Below are 22,046 nucleotides of genomic sequence, written 5' to 3'. Positions count from 1 at the left end.
ACAGGCTGTCAGCTGGAGGAGCTCTATTTAAAGGGGCAGTCCCCCAATGCTGCTCCTGGAGCAAAGAACCAAAATTATAGAATGGAGCAACCCAGGGGAAAGGTTGCTTCCAGATTCAGTGATGCCTCACTCCAGGTCCTACTGGATGGGGTGAGGAGGAGGAGGGATATTTTCTACCCGGCGGATGGGAGGAAGTGGCCTGCCTCTGCAACCAAGAAGGCCTGGCTTGAGGTGGCAGAGGAGGTCACCAGCAGCAGCAATGTCTCCCACACCTGGATCCAGTGCAGGAAGCGCTTCAATGACCTAACTGTCAGCCAAAGTGAGTACACTTACTCATTCTCCTGCATTCCATCTTTCACATCATTGCCCCCACCCCACAACTCCTTCTGCACTGCCAACACCACTCTATCACATCACTCCTCACACCCACTCAAACTTCATTCTCAATTTACCTGCACTTACTCACCTCCCCAGTACTCATCCCACCACTACCACTCAACCCAATCCTCATACAATGTCATGGCTCTGTCTCATACTCACCCTCTGATGCATCCCTTTCACGGTCAGCCTCACCCAAACCAATGTATTCAGTGGTTGGCCACATCACCATCCCTCACTCACGCCTCTCTACGTTCTCCCCTTATAGGAGAAGAGAGCCCAGAATGCACAGGAGAGGCCGAGGGCCAGAGGGGGGCTGCAACATCTGGTCGTCCTCACAGACGTGGAGCAGGAGGCTCTAGAACTGAGCCGCACCCTCGAGTGCCTGTCCGTCGGGGACGCCAAAACTGCCACCCGACAAAAGGCTGGTGACAGAATTTTAACATTCAGCACTCACAATAGCAATTGATGTTAACATGCCTTGCCATCTTCAGCACCTCAACATCTGTCATCATGCTTAATATTGCCTTCTGTTCTCTTACAGGGCCTTCAGCGACCGCCGTGACGGTGGAGGGCGATTCCTCAGAGGTCCTGCCGGCCTCTGAGGGGGCACCATCACATCTGAACGAGCCATCCACCAGCGTAGATACACACACCTCGGTGGGTCCCCGTCCTCACTTAGTTGGGGTCGCACATGGTGACTCACCACACACATGTGAGCACGAGCAGACACCAGTGGCAGGGGCAGCTGTGGAGAATCCGCATCGGTGGGAGCACTCTTCTCCAGGCTCTGCTTAGCTGGACACAGATACCGAACCCTGGGGGCCATCCATGAAAAGGAGAATGATCGAGGGGCAGCAGCATATTTGCGAGGTGCGAGGTGCCACGCACACTCTCCACGATCGTGCAGAGGACGGGGGAGTCCAACTCCTGCATGAGTGGAATCGTGGCACAGGTACAGGAGGGAATCTCTGAGATACTGTCACAGGGACGTGAGGGCATCTCTGAGATAGTGTCACGGGTAAGTGCGGGAATGTTTGCGATGGAGGGAAGGCTAGCCTCCATGGAGCTTCAAGCATGGCTCACCAATGAGTCCATTGATCCCCGACAACAGCCCTTCAGACTCAGGGTGAGCAACATTCTGCTGCCTTAAACAGGCAGAACATAAGAACATAAGAAATAAGGGCAGGAGTAGGCCAATCGGCCCCTCGAGCTTGCTCCGCCATTCAATAAGATCATGGCTGATCTGATCCTAACCTCAAATCTAAATTCATGTCCAATTTCCTGCCCGCTCCCCGTAACCCCTAATTCCCTTTACTTCTCGGAAACTGTCTATTTCTGTTTTAAATTTATTTAATGATGTAGCTTCCACAGCTTCCTGGGGCAGCAAATTCCACAGACCTACCACCCTCTGAGTGAAGAAGTTTCTCCTCATCTCAGTTTTGAAAGAGCAGCCCCTTATTCTAAGATTATGCCCCTAGTTCTAGTTTCACCCATCCTTGGGAACATCCTTACCGCATCCACCCGATCAAGCCCCTTCACAATCTTATATGTTTCAATAAGATCGCCTCTCATTCTTCTGAACTCCAATGAGTAGAGTCCCAATCTACTCAATCTCTCCTCATATGTCCGCCCCCTCATCCTCGGGATTAACCGAGTGAACCTGCTTTGTACTGCCTCGAGAGCAAGTCTTTTCTTAAGAATGGAGACTAAAACTATGTGCAGTATTCCAGGTGCGGTCTCACCAATACCTTATATAACTGCAGCAATACCTCCCTGTTTTTATATTCTATCCCCCTAGCAATAAAAGCCAACATTCAGTTGGCCTTCTTGATCACCTGCTGCACCTGCATACTAACTTTTTGATTTTCTTGCACTAGGACCCCCAGATCCCTTTGTACTGCAGTACTTTCCAGTTTCTCGCCATTAAGATAATAACTTGCTCTCTGATTTTTCCTGCCAAAGGGCAGGAAGATACTCTGGCACTGGCCTTACAACGTTTCACACATGTCCTCCAAACTGTCGTCTAGCAGAGTGGGAGGAGTGGTGTAGGCCTGGCCCAGGGGAGGGAAGATGACGAAAGGGGGCATGGAAGTGGGGACGTCACTCAAAGTGCCCCCATGTCTCACCCGTTGCCCCCCTCTCAACCAGTGCCCACAATGCTGCCTCCTCTCCAGGTGGCTGAGTCTGCCCCTGCACCGAAACCCAGAGGGCGTATGCCCAAAGCATCTAATCGGTCAGAGCAGGAACAAGAGCAACCTGCCACTACCACTGCTGCAGCCATAGGGGAGGCACAACGTAGGAGTACTCACAAGCGTAAGGTGAAGGTTTTGTGAGCACAAAGGGGATGCACAAGGGTGTTTGACGGTTTGTCTTTTTTTTATATTTGATTTTTGTTAATGGCGCATTAAATATTATTATTGCCACCACTACTGCCATGTCTTGGCCATTCTTGACTGGTTTGTGTAATAAGGCCTTTTCTTGAGATTCACCATGAACACCCATGCTTGATGCCACCCATTGGGTCACTCTACAGTGGGTGTATGTGTAGTTGCACAACTGTTTTGTGCAGGGAGCGGGGCGGGGCTCTGGTGTGGCCGTTGCTCTGTCCAGGTGGTGAGGACTGGACTCTTCACACTGTCTGATGTTAGGAGAACCGTTCACATATCAGCCAGGGATCCGCTGTTCTGCCCGTGGGTTGCTCCTCCTCCTCTACCTCCTCCTCCTCGTCCTTCTACTCCTCTGCCTCCTCCTCCTCCTCCTCAATATGAATGGCAGATGTGGATGGGGCCTCCTCCAGCGGCACCCCTCTCTGTTGTTCTGTGTTGTGCAGGGCACAACAGACAACTATAATGCGTCCCACTCTGTCTGATGCGTATTGAAGCACTCCCCCAGAACAATCAAGGCACCTGAAGCGCATCTTGAGCAGCCCTAAAGCATGCTCAATTGTAGACCTGGTAGCGATGTGGTTGTCGTTAAATCGATACTGTTGCTCGGTGGTGGGGATCCTCATGAGCTACATGTGCAGGGGGTATCCCTTGTCCCTAAGGAGCCAGCCCTTATGGGTGTTTGGTGCGTGGAAGAGGGGTGGGGGATGTTGGACTCCCGGAGGATGAATCATGGCAGCTGCCAGGGTATCTGGCGCACACGTGAAGGAATCTCTTGCAGTGGTCACAGATGAGCTGAGTGTTGATGGAGTGATAGCCCTTCCTGTTGATGAACAGCCCTGGCTCGTGTGGAGGTGCTCGTATTGCAATATGGGTGCAATCGATTACACCCTGCACCCGTGGGAAGCTAGCCACAGCATGGAATCCCAATGCCCTCTCCGTCTGGCTGAGGTCATCCATGGGGAAGTTGATATAGTGCGAAGCCCTGCGAAACAAGCCGTCGGTGACCTGCCTTATGCACTTGTGCGCAGATGACTGAGAGACCCCGGCGATATCCCCGGTGGCACCCTGGAACAATCCAGAAGCAAAGAAGTTGAGGGCAGTGGTGACTTTGACAGTGACAGGTAAGAAGACGATGCTCTGGCCAGCCGGGGGCAGCTCGGCATGAAGGAGGCTGCAGATGTCCGTGACTACCGACTCTGAGCCTCCGGATGCACTGCTCCTCAGAGAGGTCCAGGAAGCTGAGCCTCGGTCTGTAGACCGTGTAGCGAAGGTAGTGCCTCCTGCGATGTCGCTCTCTCTGTTATTGCCCTCCGTGCAGTTGTGCAGGTGTCTTTGGTGCAGCACTGTGTCTTGGAGCTCCACGTGACGGAGGTGGACGGCGTGCCTGGCGAGGCTGGTGATGTTGCTCGTCCTCAGATGAAGTGATGAATGCAGTTGTGGCACCCCCCATCCTGACAGTGTGAGTTTGAGGGGGTCTGCAAAGTAGGTAAATGTGTTTGCACAGCAGAGTTTAGGGTATAAATTAAGAATTTTGAATGGAAAGACAAAGGTGTTGCAGCCAAAACTTTGTCTGAAGTGTCAGAGTGCCCTGTTGCAATGAATGAGGTTTTCTCCCAACCTGTCAAATAATCCTTTGCATCTCCCACTGGCTGCTGGCTAAAACACTTCTGCTCCAACAGAGAACGTTTCCCATAGCACGGGAAACGTGCTGAGGATCCTTCAAAATTGCACCCCTGCCAAAATCTCCACTCAATGAGGTCTCAACTATCTACTTAACTAACTAAAGCAGCATCCCACCGGCTTTAATTGCCAGTGGGAGTCCCATATTCGGGAGCTGCGCGTGCACCGAGCGCATCACTGGGGAACCCGGGATTCCGCCATTATAGGAGCCACCCCCTACGCACCCGCTTGGCCATCCAAAAATCGGCCCCACAATTTCTGAACCAGAATCTTAACACGATGGGTTTAGTGGTGGCTATGTTTAGCCGAAGGAAGTTCTAACTCATCCACGACTTCATGTCAGATAGGTAACCTAAGAGTACAGCAACAATCATGGAGTGCCAGTGGTGAGGTAAAACTGGATGTTACCGACACACGTATGGAAGATGACTCCATACTTATGGGTAATCTCATTATGGAGCAGCATATATGAGTAATAGGAAGGGCCAAGGATGGGACTATGTGGCATGTCAGAGGTCACTGAGGACACAGGAGAAGAAGCCATTGCAAGAGATGTGCTGAAATATTAGGGCAGGTAGGAATGGAAAGATCTATAAATCCTCATACTTTATCAATCAGGCTAGGCGCGTCTCTGGAAAGAAACAAATTTTTGGACCAATACCTCTTTTGAAGAGCTTCATTTTCATATGCCCTTTCTTCGTGGAAGCTGGGATAACTTCAAATAACAATCTCTTACTTCATTTTTCCAGAAAGCAAGAATGTACAAAGGGATGAATTTCCTTGGGCCTTCTCCCACTCCACTGCTGTAACTGAAGCCCCATTTAGATGTGTAAACGGGGTTTTCCGCCAAACAGCAGAGCGTGACAAGCAAATTCATCCCCAAATTTGCATTTATGTGGCACCAAATCATGTTTTCAGGATATCCCAAACCAGTTTTCAACCAATAGGATTCTGAAGTGTAGGCACTGTTGTTATGTTGATTTAACGCAGCAGCCAATTTGAGCACAAACATTAAGTGAATGAGTGATCAGATAATCTGTATCTTGGTTAACATTCCTCCCTCAAACAGGAAACAGGATAACTTGCTGCCTGTCTTCAAATAGTGGCATTCGATCTTTTACATGCATCTCAGCAGGCAGACAGGTTCTGACAATGTAGCACTTCCTCAGTATTGCATTCAAGTCTAGATCATGGCCTCAATATTAACCCCCCACACGACAGGCAGGAGGGGGTTGGGACAGGGTGGGGGTCATTTAAAAAGTGAAATAAGCAGAACGCGGCCCCAACTCACTGCTCATGTGCCTGAAACCTTTTTTACGACGGCAAATATCGTGGCGTCCAAGTGTCCTGCCGTGGAAAGGCGGGGCGCTTAATTAACATCTTTAAATTGGGTCCCACAGTGCAATTGGGAGCCCAATTTGAAATTTACTGCTGCTGCCGTTTGACTTTCCCAGGGCTCGGGAAACCCGGCAGTGAAAGGGAAGCAGGAGCTGCCGGCTCCCAGGATAAGTTCCTCTTGCAGCACTCCTTGTGGGCCAGGAGCAGGAATGTTCCCCCCGGGCCCTTCAAGGGAGCCTTTGGCTTCCACCAGCTCCAAATTGCCGACCTCCCCCAACCTCGAATTGCCGTCCTCCCTCCAGCCCCAAATTGCCGACCTCCCCCAGCCCCCAAATACCAATCTCCCCCGAGACCCGATTGCGGGCCTCTTCCCCCTCCAGATTGCCAGGGACCGTCCCCAGGGGTCCCCGGCTGCGATCTCCTGATGCTGCTCCCGTACGCCGGCCAGACTTTCCATTTAGTCGGCTGTCAGGCAGGAGATAGACCTACAAAATGTTAATGAGGTCCTGCTGTTAAGATCGGGAGGACCTCTTCGTCCCGGGCCCAGCTGTGTTTTGGACTCCCCCACAAGTGGAAACATTTTCTCTACGTCTACCCTATCAAATCCTTTCATTATCTTAAAGACCTCTATCAGGTCACCCCTCAGCCTTCTCTTTTTGAGAGAAAAGAGCCCCAGCCTGTTTAGCCTTTCCTCTCAGTTCTAGTATCATCCTTGTGAATCTTTTCTGCACCTTCTCCATTGCCTCCTTAATCTTTTTATAATAGAGACCAGAACTACGCACAGTACTCCAAGTGTGGTCAAAGACCAATGATAGAATTGTACAGGACCAAACAAAAGGGTTTTTTAAATTATCCGTTCATGGGATGTGGGCGTCGCTGGCGAGGCCAGCATTTATTGCCCATCCCTAATTGCCCTTGAGAAGGTGGTGGTGAACCGCTGCAGTCCATATGGTGAAGGTTCTCCCACAGTGCTGTTAGGTAGGGAGTTCCAGGATTTTGACCCAACGAGGATGAAGGAACGGTGATATATTTCCAAGTCGGGATGGTGTGCGACTTGGAAGGGAACATGCAGGTGGTGTTGTTCCCATGTGCCTGCTGCCCTTGTCCTTCTAGGTGGTAGAGGTCGCGGGTTTGGGAGGTGCTGTCAAAGAAGCCTTGGTGAGTTGGAGGTGGATGGGGTGCCAATCAAGTGGGCTGCTTTGTCCTGGATGGTGTCGAGCTTCTTGAGTGTTGTTGGAGCTGCATTCATCCAGGCAAGGGGAGAGTATTCCATCAACTCCTGACTTGTGCCTTGTAGATGGTGGAAAGGCTTTGGGGAGTCAGGAGGTGAGTCATTCACCACAGAATACCCAACCTCTGACCTGCTGTTGTAGCCACAGTATTTATGTGGTTGGTCCAGTCAAGTTTCAGGTCAATGGTGACCGCCAGGATGTTGATGTTGGGGGATTCGCCGATGGTAAAGCCATTGAATATCAAGGGAAGGTGGTTAGACTCTCTCTTGTTGGAGATGGTCATTGCCTGGCACTTGTCTGGCGCAAATGTTACTTGCCACTTATGAGCCCAAGCTTGGATGTTGTCCAGGTCTTGCTGAATGCGGGCTCGGACTGCTTCATTATCTGAGGGGTTGTGAATGCACAGTGTTCAGTTCCAATCATCAGCGAACATCCCCATTTCTGACCTTATGATGGAGGGAAGGTCATTGATGAAGCAGCTTAAGATGGTTGGGCCTAGGACACTGCCTTGAGGAACTCCTGCAGCAATGTCCTGGGGCTGAGATGATTGGCCTCCAACAACCACTACCATCTTCCTTTGTGCTAGGTATGACTCCAGCCACTGGAGAGTTTTCCCCCTGATTCCCAGTGACTTCAATTTCTACTAGGGCTACTTCATGCCACACTCGGTCAAATGCTGCCTTGATGTCAAGGGCAGTCACTCTCATCTCACCTCTTGAATTCAGCTCTTTTGTCCATGTTTGGACCAAGGCTGTGATGAGGTCTGGAACCGAGTGGTCCTGGCAGAACCCAAACTGAGCATTGGTGAGTAAATGCCGCTTGATAGCACTGTCGACGACACCTAGTGGTCTGATTCCAGGTGGTCCGTCCGGTTTTATTCTTATTATGACTTTTCGTAGTGAGATTGTACAACTGAGTGGCTTGCTAGGCCATTTCAGAGGGCAATTAAGAATTAACCACATTGCTGTGGATCTGGAATCACATATAGGCCAGACCTGGTAAGGACAGCAGGTTTCCTTCCCTAAAGGACATTAGTGAACCAGATGGGTTTTTACGACAATCCGGTAGTTTTTACGGCCACCATTACTGATACTAGTTTTTTTTTTCAAACTATGAGTAGGTTTGCTGGGATACATCATATTTGCTGATAAAGTGTGATACAGTATAATAAAGAAATGCAAATAAATGAGCAAGAACTGAACTAAACAAGACCACATTATTATTCAGGTAAGAAATTTTGGATCAGGAGTAGCTGAACAAATTTTACCATTATTTTTTATTAATGCTGACAGACATTAAAAAAATGCACTACCTTGTGTTCATCATCCCCACAAGACATTCTACACAATTGTGCTTTCATTTCAATGGAACAAAATATATTAGAAACCAAGTTAAAAAGCAAAGACTTATTATTTGTTCCTACGATTAGATCACACTCTTTGCAATTTATCTCAGCACGGTGATGCAGCACAATAGTTTTAGCACCATGCTCCTCTACCAAGTGATGGGGGATGTGTTTATGTCCGCAATATTCTACTTGGCAAGCTTTTTGATCTCAGTCGTGCAGTTGGAAATGTGTCAAGTGGACCCCAGATGTTGCCCTGAAGGAAAGGAGGGATGTAGGGAGAAAGGCAATGACAGTAAGTCACCCCAGGCTGTATTCACTCAATTCCTAAGACTGGATCAAAAGGAAAATTGGCAAAAGCATAATCAGGCCACAAGCACCACCCTTTTTGTTAGGGAGTGGTAAAGAACCGCGGAGAAAAAAAACCCATTAAAATGGGTGTGAGGGGAGAAAGAAGATTTTTCTTATTGTATGAAATATCTCAGTTTTTGTACATGCCAGATAAAGGCAGTGTTGCCAACACTCACAATTTCATTAACAATTTATTCATTTTTTATTATTAACAAATGTCGTTAGGAACAGATTCCACTGTACAGTTACTGTACTTGCAACATCAGTTTTGTTGTTATATCTGCTTCTAAATATAAGTTCTTAGCATTGTTGCAGCTGATTAGGTGCTGATTCTTCAATATTGTTGGGAAATTTTTTACAGTGCATACAGTGACCATTTTGAAAATAAGGACACTGCCAAAAAAGGAAAGCTGATGCTAGTCGCTTAGGTGTCCATAATTTACAGGTTTCACTGTACTGTACAGTTTGAACAAAATTCATTGTAAGATCTTACTATGTAAATTCATCTTCACAATGCTTCGAGTGAATAATGTTGGCTCCAACAGCGGATTTTGCAGCTTGCAGGCTGGGAGGGCCAGGAAATTGTTTGGGCCACCTTCCACTGGATCCCCGTCCAACCATCACAGTGTACAATGTTATGGCCAGTATTATAAGCTGTTGTTTGCTTGCTCGCCTTCTCTTGCCTGAACTGCAGAATACCACATTTATATTGCAATCTGCAGTTCGAACGTCAAAGCATCAGTGACTGGAGTTTTGTATTTCCAGTTTGATGCAATCTGAGATTGATATCATTGGTCCCTAATGCGTGGATAAAGCTTAAAGAGGCGGAGGCTTTTGGCTGAATTTAAAAAAAAAATTCTCAGATTTATTTTTGACATCAACACATAGGCAATGTTTAAGCTGAAACACTGAAATTGAAGCACTTTCAAGAGTTCGGCAGAACAGAAATAGCGTAAAAAAAGAGGGGATATGAATAGCTGTTTCACTACAGCTTATGGAGTGACGACATCTAACTTCAAGCTACAAAATCTTGTACCAGTTGGCAAATCAATCTAAAATGGGGTTGTTTTTAAGAGTGCCCCAACCACAGTATTAGATGGTGAAAGGTGAAAGAAGGCATCAAGGACAGAGTGCCTTCATCCACCATTATGCCACCAACCTATTCTGCAGGCCTTGGCACAACTACTTGGCAATGGCTGTGGCCAGTTTTCTGTCAGTTTTCTGGACTTTATGCAGCCAACGTGCAGCATTGGGACAGGGCAGCCAAAGGCAGTCAAGGTCACCACTGCGCTCAATCTTTTTGCCTCCATCTTCTTCTAGACTGCAATGAAGGTATCACCAATGTGCTGCCCACACATTCGTCAAATAGCTGATGGATTGGTCAGCATTTTCATCTCCTTTCCCACTGTACAGCAGTAGGGCAAGGCTGCCAGTGGCATCCCACTGTTGCATTACAAAAAGTATAGGGGTCATTGATGACAGCCATTTGGTCATCCAGGCAGTAGGTTCCTTCTCTGGCACCACTATTTGATCTTCCTCATTTGGTACTACCCCCTAAAGTTCACATTCTGCATCCTCTGGGATATGCAGGGTTCTCATGTCTCTGGACATTACTGTATAGGGTATGAAGGGGTAGGGAAATGCCCTTTATGTCACAGAAGGCCAACTACTAAATAGAAACTGAATAACGGCAGCTTGGGAGCGGGGTGGGGGGGAGGGAAAGGTCAATACCATAGTCCAGTGCCCCAGAACAAGGCACTATCTTGTCCTAGGGCACTGGGTCATGGGGATTGACCTTTCCTTCCCCCCCAACCCCGCTCCCAAGCTGCCTTTTTTCAGTTTCTATTTGGCAGTTGGCCTTCTGTGACATAAAGGGCATTTCTTTACCCTTCATATCCTTTACAGTAATGTCCAGACTCTCATCAGTGACTCTAGCTTTTCAGGCAAATATGCATTGCTGGATTGGCACTCTGCGATATTTACGGTGATTAATTGCCTATTTAGTCACTTATTGGAAGTCGCTTCTGAATACTTGTTTACTTTTGCATTATTTCTAACACATAAAAAAGAAAAATTTGCAGGGCTATGGGGAAAGGGTAGGGGACTGCGATTAATTGGTAGCTCTTTTAGAGAGCCAGCACAGGCACAATGGGCTGAATGGCCTCCTTCTGTGCTGTATGATTCTATATGAAATCAGAAAAGGTGGATGGAGCAATAATGTGATTTACTGGTAGCGTCTTAAAACATATGGGAGGAAATAATATACTCTGATTTAATGTACTCTCAATGGGCTAAGAACAATGTTTTCCCCCAGGCCACAACTTGGTTACTACTGACTTAGTTGTTTTGGTCAGCCTATTAGTTGCCAACATGTTGTTCTATGGAATGAGAGGATATGTGTTCATACCTAAGGTTCTCCTTTTGATGGGCTCCTGATTCGTACTGTGCCATTATGGGGAGGCATAGAGGAGAGGCAACTTATTTTCTCACAGGGGCTAAGGGAGAGACTCATCTTACCTGTCTGACATTCTGGCCAGCAAGAACATATTTGTGCAAGTCAGTTAGTAGGTATTTAAATGTTTTAGTCATAAAATTAAATAAAAGGTACATACAATTAGACATGCAGGTCTGAGTTCCAAGACACTTACACATTCAGATGATATTTCTAAACTGTCTGGGCTATGCTCCTACAGATTATGGTGTAATTTGAGTCCCTTTGATTGTATAACAATCTATTAATTAATTCCTACTTAGCCATTACTTAATATCTACATGACTAAATCACTGACTAATTACACATATGGACAGCAAAAGTAACTGAGGGATCCTCACAGATTAAAGATGTCAAAACTCACATCTGAACTAACTTTATGGAGATGAGTTAGGCAGCGAGGTGGATTGAAACTTCAGCCACCTCGCTGCCTGACATTTTGAGGGGGGAAGGGGAACAGCCAGAAGTCATGCTCCATGTGGGAACCAATGACATAGGAAGGAAGAGGGTTGAGGTCCTGCAGTCAGAGTTTAAGGAGCTAGGGAGGAAGTTAAAAGGAAGGACCTCAAAGGTAGTAGAATCATAGAATCATAGAATGTTACAGCATGGAAGGAGGCCATTCGGCCCATCGCACTGGCTCTATGCAAGAGCAATCCAGCTAGTCCCACTCCCCCACCCTATCCTCGTAGCCCTGAAAATGTTTTCCTTTCAAGTACTTATGCAGTTCCCTTTTGAAGGCCATGATTGAATCTGCCTCCACCACCCTCTCAGGCAGTGCATTCCAGATCCTAACCAGATCCTAAAAAAGTTTTTCCTCATGTCACCTTTGGTTCTTTTGCCAATCATCTTAAATCTATGACCTCTGTTTCTTGACCCTTCCACCAATGGGAACAGTTTCTCTCTATCTACTCTGTCTAGACCCTTCATGATTTTGAATACCTCTATCAAATCTCCTCGTAACCATCTCAGTTCCAAGGGGAACAACCCCAGCTTCTCCAGTCTATCCACGTAACTAAAGTCCCTCATCCTTGGAATCATTCTAGTAAATCTCTTCTGCACCGTTTCTAAGGCCTTCACATCTTTCCAAAAGTCCGGTGCCCAGAACTGGACACAATACTCCAGTTGTGGCCGAACCAGTGTTTTATAAAGGTTCATCATGACTTCCATACTTTTGTACTCTATGCCTCTATTTATAAAGCCCAGGATCCCGTATGCTTTTTTAACCGCTTTCTCAACCTGCCCTGCCATCTTCAACGATTTGTGCACATAAACCCCCAGATCTCTGTTCCTGTACCCCTTTTAGAGTTGTGCCCTCTAGTTTATATTGCCTCTCCTTGTTCTTCCTACTGAAATGTATCACTTCGCATTTTTCTGCATTAAATTTCATCTGCCATGTGTCCACCCATGCCACCAGCATGTCTATATCCTCTTGAAGTCTATCACTATCCGACTCACTGTTTACTACCCTTCCAAGTTTTATTTCATCTGCAAATTTTGAAATTGTGCCCTGTACACCCAAGTCCAAGTCATTAATATATATCAAGAAAGGCAGTGGTCCCAGCACTGACCCCTGGGGAACACCGCTGTACACCTCCCTCCAGTCCGAAAAACAACCATTTACCACTACTCTTGTTTTCTGTCACTAAGCCAATTCAGTATCCAGGTTGCTACTGCCCCCTTTATTCCATGGGCCGCAATCTTGTTGATAAGCCTACCATGCGGCATTTTATCAAATGCCTTTTGAAAGTCTATATATACCACATCAACTGTATTGCCCACATCTACGCTCTCTGTTACCTCATCAAAAAACTCTAACGGGTTAGTTAAACACGATTTGCCTTTAACAAATCCGTGCTGGCTTTCCCTAATCAATCCACACTTGTCCAAGTGACTGTTAACTCTGTCCTGGATTATCGTTTCTAAAAGTTTCCCCACCACAGAGGTTAAACTGACTGGCCTATAGTTGCTGGGTTTATCCTTATATCCTTTTTTTAGTCTCTGAATTACTCCCAGTGCCACGCACTAGTGAGTATAGGAATAGTAGGATAAGACAGGTTAGTGCGTGGCTGGAGCAATGGTGCAGGAGGGAGGGCTTCAGATTCCTGGGGAATTACGATCAGTTCTGGGGCAGGAGAGATCTGTTCAAGATGGACAGGTTGCACCGCAACAGAGCTGGGATCAATGTCCTTGCGGGGAAGTTAACTAGTGTTGTGGGGGAGGGTTTAAACTAATTTGGCAAGGGGATGGGCACCAGTAGAGAACCAGGTTGAATACAGAAAGTACAGAGGTGATCCAAAAAAAGGGAACAAGAGGGGCAAAAAGAGAGTATGAGACTGGATTAGCGACTAACATAAAAGTGAACCCAAAAGTCTTTTAAAAGCAAATAAATAGTAAAAGGGTAGTCAAAGGAAGCGTGGGACCGATTAGGGACAAAAAAGGAAGAGGGCATGGCTGAAGCACTAAGTGAATACTTTGCATCGTCTTCACGAGAGAAGAGGATGCTGCCATTGTAGCAGTGAAGAAGGAGGTAGTAATGATATTGGATAGGGTAGAAATAGATAAAGAGGAGGTACTTAAAAGATTGGCAGTACTCAAAGTAGAAAATTCACCTGGTCATGATGGGATGCATCCTAGGTTACTGAGGGTAGTAAGGGTGGAAATTGCGGAGACTCTGGCCACAATCTTCCAATTCTCCTTAGATATGGGGATAGTGCCGGAGGACTGGAGGATTGCACATGCTACACTCCTGTTAAAAAAAGGGAAGAAGGATAAACCCGCAATTACAGGCCAGTCAGCCTAACATTAGTGGTGGGGAAAGTTTTAGAGACAATAATCTGGGACAAAATAAATTGGCACTTGGGAAAAGTATGGGCTAATAAATGAAAGTCAGCACGGATTTGTGAAAGGAAAATCGTGTTTGACTAACTTGATTGAGTTCTTTGATGAAGCAACGGTGAGGGTTGTTGAGGGTAGTATGGTAGATGTTGTCTATATGGACTTTCAAAATGCATTTGATAAAGTACCACATAATAGACTTGTCAGCAAAATTAAAGCCCATGGGATTAAAGGGACAGTGGGAGTGTGGATACAAAATTGGCTAGGGGACAGAAAGCATAGAGTAGTGGTGAATGGTTGTTTTTCAGACCGGAGGGAAGTATACAGTGGTGTTCCCCAGGGGTCAGTATTAGGACCACTGCTCTTTTTGATATATATTAATGGCCTGGACTTGGGTATAATTTCAAATTTTGCAGATGTCACAAAACTCAGAAATGTAGTAAACAATGTGGAGGATAATAACAGACTTCATGAAGACATAGACAGACTGGTGAAATGGGCAGACACATGGCAAAAGAAATTTAATGCAGAGAAGTGTGAAATAATGCATTTGGTAGGAAGAATGAGGAGAGGCAATATAAACTAAATGGTACAATTTTAAAGGGGGTGCAGGATCAGAGAGACTTGGGGGTGCACATACACAAATCTTTGAAGGTGACAGGGCAAGTTGAGAAGGCTGTTAAAAAAGATTTGGGATCCTGGGCTTTATTAATAGAGGCGTAGAGTACAAAAGCAAGGAAGTTATGCTAAATCTTTATAAAACACTAGTTAGGCCTCAGCTGGAGTATTGTGTTCAATTCTGGGCACCACACTTTAGGAAGGGTGTTAAGGCCTTAGAGAGGGTGCAGAAGAGGTTTATTAGAATGGTACCAGGGATGAGGGACTTCAGTTATGTGTAGAGATTGGAGAAGCTGGGGTTGTTCTCCTTAGAACAGAGAGGTTTAAGGGGAGATTTGATAGAGGTGTTCAAATTCATGAATGATTTTGACAGAGTAAACAAGGAGAAAGGTTGGTAACCAGAGGACACAGATTTAAGGTGATCGGCGAAAGAGCCAGAGGCGACATGAGGAAACATTTTTTTACGCAGCGAGTTGTAATGATCTGGAATGCACTGCCTGAAAGAGTGGTGGAAGGAAATTCAATAGTAACTTTCAAAAGGGAATTGGATAAATACTTGAAGGGAAAACAGTTACAGGGCTATGGGAAAAGAGCAGGGGAGTGGGACTAATTGGATAGCTCTTTCAAAGAGCCGGCACAGGTACAATGGGACAAATAGCCTCTTCCTGTGCTGTACCTACTATGATACCTGCAGATTCAGCTACTCCAACACGCTCTTTGCTTATCTCCCATCTTCCACCCATTATAAATTCTGACTTGTCCAAAACTCTGCTGCATGTATCCTGTCCCTCATTAGGTCCCGCTCACCAACACCCAAGTCGTCACTCACCTATATGAACTCCCCATCTCCAATGCCTCAATTTAAAATTCTCATCTTCATATTTAACTTCTTCCTGCAACTCCATATTTGAATCTCTCCAATCAGGTTTCTGTCCCTACCACAGCGCTGAAACAGTCCTAAACAAAGTCACAAATGGCATCCTCTGTGACTGTGACCATAGTGTATTATCTCTCCTTGACTTCTCTGCAGCTTTTGACATGGTAGGCTACACCATCCCCCTCTAATGCCTTTCCTCCATTTCCACCTCAATGGGTTTGCCCTTGCTTGGTTCCACTCTTACCTATCCAATCATAGCCAGAGAGTCTTTAGCAATGGCTTCTCTTCATGTCTCCACTGGAGACCCCCAAGGTTCTGACCTTGACACTCTAATTTATTATCTACATGCTGCCCCTTTGGCAACATTATCAGCTCCCTTATGTACGCTGATGATACCCAGGTCTACGTCTCCATCACTTTTCTTGATTCCTCCGCTGCTTCTATGTTGTCAGCGCGCTTGTCCAATATCCAGTATTGGATGAGCCACAATTTCTTCCAGTTAAACATTGAGAAGACGGAAGCCATCAGCCCCCACCATTGATTCCATCCCCCTCCCCAACCACTGCTTCAGGCTGAATCAGACTGCACTGACTGGAGTGAGTTCCAGATTTCCACTACCTTTCGTGTGAAAAGGTGCTTCCTAATTTTATTCCTGAATGCCCTAGCCTTAATTTTAAGATTTTCCCCCCTTGTTCTGGATTCCCCCACCAGAAGAAATAATTTCTCTGTATCTACCCTTCATCATTTTAAATACCTCGATTAGATTATCCTTCAACCTTCTAAACTCAAGGGAATAGAAGCTAAGTTCATGCAACATGTCCTCGTAATTTAACCCTTTAAGCCCTGATATCATTCTGGTGAATCTGTGTTGAATCCCTTACTAGACCAATATATCTTTCCTGAGGTTCGATGCCAAAAACTGAACGCAGTCCTCCAGATGGGGTCTAACCAAGGCCCTGTATAACTGAAGCATCACTTCCTCAATTTTGAATTCCAATCTTGAGATAAAGGCCAACATTCTATTAGCCTTTTTGATTTATTATTTGTGCCTGTGCACTCTTTTAGTGATTTGTGTACATGAACACCTAAATCCCTTTGCTGTAAGGGATTCAATCAATGATTTACAGACTACCAACACTCAATCTGCATCATTGATCATAGCAAGCTCCACTGCTTGTGTGTCTGCCTCCTGACTGTGGGTTGGCTATGCAGACCAGAAATCCTGCTCTATTTTTCACAACCTTTCATATAGTGCCTGCAGATCTGCTTCCTGACCTTGCATTAATCATAAATGCAGCTTTAGATGAGGGTTTGCCTATCACTGCTGGTGACTTCACAGGGAGGTAGTTTGTAATCCCTTTAGGATGCAGGCTTCACAAAAGTATTTCTTCATTGTGTTTTCCATTAAGAAAACAGATGATTCTGATTATCACTAGGTCAGACCCATAGGAGTCCTGGACAAAAGGTTGCTTTTTTTTAATATCACTCCTATGGTTTGAGAACTAATAAAAAGCTAAACGATAATGCTACAGATTATTTGTACGGCCCCCTGGTAGACCAAATTTTTTAATCTAAAAAATTAGACCATATTGGATTACATAACAGATCGTATGTTAGATACATTTCTGGGTGAAATCTCACATGCTGAGGGCTGTTACTAATTGGAGTGGATCTGAATGGGGTCTAGTAATGAGTAGAGCTCCAGAAGGCTTCATATTGGAACAATGCAGTTCAACATTTTCATTAATAATTTGGATTAGGGCATTAATAGAACCATTCTTAATTTCCCTGATGACACAAAAATGTGTCTGAGGTTAGTAATTCAGATGAAATTCGTAAGTTGAAGGCTGATTTAGATAAGTTAGCTGAATGGGCCCATATGTGGCAGATGCCATTTAATGCAGACAAGTGCGGTGTTAAATACCTGTGGTTAGGGCACTCCAGACATGTTAATACAATGCAATGGCCAATTACCATCCTATTAGCCTACTCTTAATCATTAGCAAAGTGATGGAAGGAGTTGTCAACAGTACTATCTATAGATAGATGGTGGAAAGGCTTTGGGGAGTCAGGAGGTGAGTCACTCGCTGCAGGATAATGGAATATTCTCTGCTAGCCTCGATGGGTGCAGCTGCGACAACACTCGAGAAGCTCCACAACATCCAGGACAAAGCAGTCCCCTTGATCAGCAGCCCATCTACCACTTTAAACACCCATTCCCTCCACCACTGGCGCATCTTGGCTGTAGTGTCTACCATCCGGAGTATTTACTGCAGCAACTCGCCAAAGCTTCTTCGACTTCAACTTTCAAACCCACGACCTTCACCACCTAGAAGGACAAGGGCAGCAGGTGCTTGGGATGACCACTACCTGTATGTTCCCCTCAAAATCACACACCATCCTGACTTGAATATATATCGCCGTTCCTTCATCATCGCTGGGTCAAAATCTTAGAACTCCCTACTTAACAGCATTGTGGGTACATCTTCACCAGATGGACTGCAGCAGTTCAAGAAGAAGGCTCACCACCACCTTCACTAGAGAAACTACGGATGGACAATAAATGCTGGCCTTGCTAATGACTCCCATATCCCAAGAATGAATTAAAATAAAGTTAAAGTTAAAGGGAACAGATCAAAAAAGAGACTGGGGGGTAACAGTTAAGGTGAACAAGTGTCAGATAGCTAAAGGGCATCAAATAAATATAAATATAAATGCAAGTCCTTTCCTTTCAAATAGGGTTTTAGGTTGCATTGCATTGCTAGGACCAGTGAGTATAAAGCGAAGAGTACTATATTTATGCATCCCCTCTTCCCTTCACCCCACCATTGGCAGCCGTGCCATCAGCCACCTAGACCCCATGTCTGCAATTCCTTCCGCCTCTCCACCACCTTCTCGTCCTTTAAGCCCCTTTTTAAAACCCACTTCTTTGACCAAGCTTTTGGTCACCCACTCTAGGGTTGCCAATTTTTGTTGGAGGCATTCCTGGAGGATTGATCACATGATGTTCTGACCATGTGATGTTGGATAATGTGATGTCAGCTCACAAGACATTGTATCACATGACATCTGATCATGACTTCTACAAATCTTATTGAATTTACCTTATAAAGGTTGGGTCCTCTGTAATTGAGAATCTTTATTTGTGGTTTCGTGCCAGCAGTTGTTGGGTGAGAAGTTCCAAGAACCAGGAGGCCACCCGTGAGCAGGTGAAGAGAGGAAACCGAGGGCAAGGAAAAGGGGAAACCATTCTCTCCATCTCTCCCCCTGAGCCCCAGACTCCATCTCTCCCCCGAGCCTCTATTCCCCAGTCTCCCTCTCCCCCAAACCCCCATTCCCAAGTCTCCCTCTCCCGAGTTCCTATTCCCCATTCTTCCATTCCCAAGCCCCCCATTCCCCAGTTGTCCACTTCGGAAGGAAAAACAGAAAGGCAGAGTATTATTAAAATGGTGATAGATTGGGAATTGTTGATGTACAAAGGGAGCTGAGTGTCCTTGGTACACCAGTCACTGAAAGCAAACATGCAGGTGCAGCAAGCAGTTAGGAAGGCAAATGGCCTTCATTGCAAGAGCATTTGAGTACAGGAGCAAGGATGTCTTACTCAGTTATACAGGGACTTGGTGAGACCACTGGGGTATTGTGTGTAGTTTTGGTCTTCTTGCCTAAGAAAGGATATACTTCCCATAGAGGGAGTGCAGCGAAGGTTCACCAGACTGATTCCTGGGATGGCAGGACTGTTGTATGAAGAGAGATTGGGTCAACTAGGCCTGTATTCACTAGAATTTAGAAGAATGAGAGGGCATCTGATTGAAACATATAAAATTCTGACAGGGCTAGACAGACTGGATGCAGGGAGGATGTTTCCCCTGGCTGGCAGGTCCAGAACAAGGGGTCACAGTCTCAGGATACGGGGTAGGACATTTAGGACTGAGATGAGAAGAAATTTCTTCACTCAGGGGGTGGTGAACCTGTGGAATTCTCTACCACAGAAGGCTGTGGAGGCCAAGTCACTGAATATATTTAAGAAGGAGCTAGATAGATTTCTAGACACAAAAGGCATCAAGAGGTTTGGGGAGAGAGCGGGAATATGGTATTGAGATAGAGGATCAGCCATGATCATATTGAATGTGGAGAAGGCTCAAAGGGCCAAATGGCCTTCTCCTGCTCCTATTGTCTATGTTTCCTCTCCCCGAGCCTCCATTCCCCAGTCTCTCTCTCCCCTAATCCCCATTCCCCAGTCTCCCTCCCCCCTAACCCCCATTCCCCAGTCTCCCTCTCCCCGAGCCCCGATTCCCCAGTCTCTCTCCCCCCAGCCCCCATTCCCCAGTCCCTCTCCCCCTAACCCCCATTCCCCAGTCCCTCTCCCCCCTAGCCCCCATTCCTCATCTCACCCTCCCCCCAACTCAAGCTCCCTTCGAATTTAGGCTCACGGCCCCTGCGATTTCATGGCCTCCCCTGTGATTTCAAGGCATTCCCCTCCCTGCAATTTCAGGCACCCCCTCCACCTGTGATTTCAGGACCTCCCCCCCCCCCCCCCCCACCGCTGTGATTTTAGGGTCCCCGATTCCTGACTCCCCCTCGGCTGCTTGCGGCTTTCTGGTGATGGCTCTGAGCAGTAGCTGGTGACGAACTCTGTGGAAAAGGTGGAAAATGATTCTGTTTAAAATTAATGCGGTTTAACCTCATTTTGACTCCTGATGCCAGGCTAATAGTTAGTTATTATTTACAATACCTCACATGGGGCTGGGTGGAGAGAGACTGGGGAATCGGGGAGAGGGGAGAGAGAGACTGGGGAATGGGGGCTAGGGGAAGGGAGACTGGGGAATGGGAATTAGGGGAATGAGAGACTGGGGAATGGAGACTCGGGGAGAGGAAACATATGGGTGTACTGCCGTGGGAAATTTAAATCGCTCATTTCCCAGTGCTCGGGACAGGAACCCCCGATTCCGGCAAACTCCCGGTCATTCTGGGAAAGTTGGGAACCCTAAGCCCACCTAATATCTCCTTTTTTGGTTTGGTGTCCACTTTTTTGATTACATCTCTGTGAAGCGCCCTAGGACACTCTTCTACATTAAAGACACTATATAACTGCAAGCTCTTGTTGTTGATGATTCTATTTGTATGTATAACACACATTGTTTAAGGCTCCCTGAGAATTACTATCAAACACCGTTTTATAATATCCTTTGATACATCACATACCTCTCGTACAACATTTTTAAACTCTCCTCGCAAACAGATAATCCACAGAAATGCATCCTATTAATAAGGTGTCTGCTTTGTAACATATTGTTGGCATCATAATGCAGCATTACAACAAGGTCTATATTATACTGACTTAATTTTTATTGTGTAACTGCTTTCATTGCACCTTTTTAAGTCAACATCCAGCAATTTCTTCTCTCCCAGGACAAATGTAAACTGCTAGGTATAATCTGTGCTTTGGCGAGCACAATAATCATTTCTATACAGTGATTCATGTTCCACTACACAATAGAAAGGTAACTTGCATTTATGTAACATTTTATCAATGGATTACTTTTAGAGTAAATCATTGCTGTTATGTAGGTAAATGCAGCAGCCAATCTACACACAGCAAGGTCCCACAAACAGCATGAATAATCAGATAATCTGTTTTTTGTTATGGTGATGTTGGTTGAGGGAGGAAGGTTGGCTATGACACCAGGAGAACTCCCTGCTCTGTTTCAAATAGTCCTATGAGATCTTTTCCGCTCGCCAGAGTAGGCAGAGAGGCTTTGCTTTTAATATCTCATCAGAAATATCACACCTCCAACAATGCAGCACTCCTTCAGTACTGCACTAAAATATCAGCCAAGGTTACGTACTCATAACCATGGTAAGGCCTGAATCCATGACCTCTGTCTTGAAAAATAAGAGTGCTACCAATTGAGCCAAGCTGATAGAAGGCAGTGTTAGCAAAATTTATGATCTCACCAAAATACATAGGATTTTAAAATCATCCAAGAGTGTTCTTAAGGAATTAAGGAAACATTATTGCTAATGCTGAACTTTATAATACTGGGGAAATTATTGTACATTGGTTCAAAGGTTGGGTCAATGCCAGATAAAGTTACACAAACATAAAGTGTTATGGGGGATTGATTTGTTTTTTTTAAAGATATATAAAGTATAGTGAGACCTGTACATTAGGGACACCTAAGGGACTTGCATCAGGTGTCCTTTATTTGCAGGTGTCCCTATTTTCAAAATGGTCATCGTATGTATGGTAAATTATTTGGGACTGTCAATGAGTGTTCCTTTTTTGGAGGCGTCCCTTTGTACAGGTTTCACTGTATACATTTAAGATGCTTAAAACTAACAATCTTTCTGTGTTCAGATCAAGCGGACTGCGTTTTCCTGGACGGTGTTGAGTTCTTGAGTGTTGCTGTGGCTCTTGTAGCCAGTGTTAATATGGTTGGCCCAGTTAAGTTTCTGGTCAGTGGTGACCCCTAGGATATTCATGATGGAGTACCTAGCAATGTTGGTGCCG

The 22,046-nt window shown here is 45.9% G+C and overlaps 1 long non-coding RNA gene across 2 annotated transcripts in view; it reads right to left on the bottom strand.

The window, feature by feature from the left end:
- The window catches only part of LOC137322066 (uncharacterized), a 67,050-nt gene that overhangs the window by 1,590 nt on the left and 43,414 nt on the right, over positions 1-22,046 (bottom strand). The window contains exon 1 of one of the 2 annotated variants that reach the window (XR_010962952.1): positions 18,640-18,813. The exons of the other annotated variant lie outside the window; for it this stretch is intronic. This is a non-coding gene — a long non-coding RNA (uncharacterized lncRNA). Of the gene's footprint in view, positions 1-18,639; positions 18,814-22,046 lie in introns of those variants that run through there. 2 annotated transcript variants of the gene reach the window in all.

This window comes from Heptranchias perlo, chromosome 5 (assembly GCF_035084215.1).
Source record: "Heptranchias perlo isolate sHepPer1 chromosome 5, sHepPer1.hap1, whole genome shotgun sequence".
Classification (NCBI taxonomy): domain Eukaryota; kingdom Metazoa; phylum Chordata; class Chondrichthyes; order Hexanchiformes; family Hexanchidae; genus Heptranchias; species Heptranchias perlo.
The sequence above is the reverse complement of the archived record's forward strand: the minus strand, read 5'-3'. Positions and strand labels throughout refer to the sequence as shown.